This window comes from Trachymyrmex septentrionalis, unplaced genomic scaffold (genome assembly GCF_001594115.1).
Source record: "Trachymyrmex septentrionalis isolate Tsep2-gDNA-1 unplaced genomic scaffold, Tsep1.0 scaffold330, whole genome shotgun sequence".
Classification (NCBI taxonomy): Eukaryota; Metazoa; Arthropoda; class Insecta; order Hymenoptera; family Formicidae; genus Trachymyrmex; species Trachymyrmex septentrionalis.
The window spans coordinates 239,280-242,792 of NW_017305495.1; the positions used below are offsets into that span (position 1 = coordinate 239,280).

Here is a 3,513-nt window from a genome sequence, read left to right on the forward strand (position 1 = left end):
ACAAAGTGTGCATTATCTTCCACTCGAATCTTTCACGCAGCTCTATATTAATATCCGAAGCATTATAAAGCGATAAGTGAGGAAGGTAAATGGAAGCGATGCTAGAAAAAGACGGAAGCATGGAGCGTGTTTGATTCGCGATGCATACAACGGTTTGCCCGGTTGAATGGCAATTGTTAAACTTCCTTTAGCGCAAACGTGTATAACGAGGTCAATTGGCTTTAAACGGCGGCATTATAGCATTACGTAACTTAGGGCCATTCCGAAGGGTATACCCACGCGACTGTACCGCTGTCTTTCGTCCAGTTACAATCACCTGAGACAACCCGAATTGTGGAAATTGTTATCAAAACTGTAGGAAACGAACCGCTGAAGAGTTAAGTCAGATCTTGCAATCTTTCGTTAAAAATAAGTTGACACGTATTTCTTTTGTTTCATGTGATTGCACAACCAGTGACTTTAGCAACCATTGTTCCTTGACTTAGGAAACAGGAAACTTCTTATCTTCTTTTCTATATAACAAATAATTCCTTCTTTTTTTTCATACAAATGCAAAAAGCTTCAGATAATTGCTTCTTATTTTTCTTTGTATAAAAGGAACAATTTTTTTAATAGTTCGAAAAAATAAGTACTAATATAAAGATACAAAAATTTATGGTTTGGAAAATAAAAGTTGTTTTTTATAATTTTTGACGCGTTATATATCTGAATCCACAAGCAAAAATGTTCTATCACGTTAGGTTTTTGAGAGAAAATGCTATTAAAATTCCGCAAAAAAATATTTTTTATCATTTTTAAACACACATTCGTAGCTAGAAAACTCAATATATTTAAAGACTTGGAAAACTTGCTCAAAGAGTAAAGCTTAAACATTAATTGCATCTTAAAAAATATTAAATTTATCATAGTAGGCATTATCGAACTTTTAGCGCTTTATTTTAGAAGTAAGCGTACGTGAATAGAGTGACATAGAATTATATTTATGCTCAGAGTAAACTATTGTATATAATAAAAATGTTAACTAAGGATTTAATGTGTGAAAAAAAAATGATGGTGATTTGCTGCTAAAGATTGATGATGCCTGCGGTGAAAAGTTCATATTTCTAAATACACCAACTTTAATTTAAGACTTCTTTCTGAGTAGTCATTACAATCATATCGAATCGTAACGTCAGAAATGACACGTTAATTTGTATTATGTGTCATTTATAAATAAAGACAATTTGGATAAAATAAAATGATGCGTAATATGCTAAAACATTTTCGCAAATTTGAATTCGACGCATCAAAAAATATGTGAATTGTTCTTTTCCAAACCATAGCAGCACAATTAAAATTTATATTTCTGAGATTTTTTCTGTTCACTGATCGCGATTTAAGCAACGTGTAATTTGGTCCAACATTTCTGTGAGGCTCGTATTGCATTACGGTAATGTAAGCTAAATTACTGAATAAGATTTTGCTTATCAAGTTTCTGAGAACTACGAATCAGCCGTGACAAAAAGATTATCATTGTACGACTACTATCTTACCATAATGATTATACAGATTATGACTAATTGTTTTATAAACATTTCTTGTTAAATATAAGGAATATGAGCTTCTCAAGAAGTATAAAGTCAGTTACTTAAATAAGTTGTACTTTATTTTAACATGATTGAATTGTAAAAGATTTTTTCTGTTCACTGATCACGATTTAAGCAACGTGTAATTTGGTCCAACATTTCTGTGAGGCTCGTATTGCATTATGGTAATGTAAGCTAAATTACTGAATAAGATTTTGCTTATCAAGTTTCTGAGAACTACGAATCAGCCGTGACAAAAAGATTATCATTGTACGACTACTATCTTACCATAATGATTATACAGATTATGACTAATTGTTTTATAAACATTTCTTGTTAAATATAAGGAATATGAGCTTCTCAAGAAGTATAAAGTCAGTTACTTAAATAAGTTGTACTTTATTTTAACATGATTGAATTGTAAAAGATTTTTTCTGTTCACTGATCACGATTTAAGCAACGTGTAATTTGGTCCAACATTTCTGTGAGGCTCGTATTGCATTATGGTAATGTAAGCTAAATTACTGAATAAGATTTTGCTTATCAAGTTTCTGAGAACTACGAATCAGCCGTGACAAAAAGATTATCATTGTACGACTGCTATCTTACCATAATGATTATACAGATTATGACTAATTGTTTTATAAACATTTCTTGTTATAACATTGTTATTTTAACATGATTGAATTGTAAAAGATTTTATTTCGTTGAAAAAGATTTCGGAAAATGTTTTATTTCACAAAACATAATTAAATTGTAGGATATTGTATTATTCTATTTAATCAAAAATATTAAATAAAGAAAGTTACAATTAATAGTCATGTAAAAAAAATATTTAATATTTCAGAATAAAAGTTAAATAGATATGAAGCATAATTTCGTAATATTATATTTATCTTATTTCTTTTGAATCTTTTGAATCTTATAAATTAGTATTGAGTTCTTTGTTAAGAATAGACAAAAATTTACAATTATAAATATTTGATTTTTAAAGATGTAGAGATATGCTTCTTTGTCCATTTGGATAAATGCAATATGTTTTGCTTTATAATCGGGGTCAAGAAATATTAAATGGACTACCGTTGAGTTCCTACTTTTCATTATTATCATTAGAAGAGACCTCGAAGACATCTTTTCAATAATCGAGTTTCTATAACTAGAAATTAACCGATACTTTGCTTATTTTCCAGGAACAACTTTGTTTTAAGGATATACATATTTGAAAATGATCAAAATATTAATTCTTTTCTTTAAAAAAATATTTTTTACTATACTTTAAGCTATATAAAATGATATTTTAATCTAGATATTAAAAAGAAATATTAAAAATACTGTTTAAAAATATATAGTTTTCTCATATGACTGATCAAAACCCAATAAACACTAACTAACAGTAACATAATATCAATGTTATGTTACTATTAGTTGGCGTTTACTAGGAAGAGGCAAATCGAAAAACAATTAAAAAAATTATTTTAAAATTTTATTCGATCTGTACCCTTTATTTGTAGGTAGTCTTGATTTGAAATAGACAAAGAAGAAGAAGATAAATGAGTGTAAAAAGTATAAAGTTGCACAGTATTAAACTTTTGAAATGTTTTTTTGTAAAATTATTTTTTAATTCTTATGTACAAAATACTTTTTTCTTGAAAAATATATTAAATTAACTTTTTATTTCTTTTTTCATATCTTTAAAAAAATGCAGAGGTTATGGTTTAATCAATCGGTTTTAAAGAGTTACAATTTCATCAGAAACTGTAAATGGTAAAAGTTTTTTGTTTATACATAAGTGTGTATTAATTTATTAAAAAAATATAATTAAGATTGTCATTTTTATGTATAAATATAATAAAAACTTAATTTAAATTCGAGAAAAAATGTTATACAAATGGATATATTTTATATATATAATTTATATATATGTATATAATTGTATATAAAATTTTTT

At 27.0% G+C, this 3,513-nt stretch overlaps 1 protein-coding gene across 1 annotated transcript in view; it reads left to right on the top strand.

Annotated features, from left to right (window-relative positions):
* The window catches only part of LOC108750177 (sodium/potassium-transporting ATPase subunit beta-2-like), a 12,255-nt gene that overhangs the window by 4,989 nt on the left and 3,753 nt on the right, over positions 1-3,513 (top strand). The gene's annotated exons all lie outside the window — the stretch shown is intronic.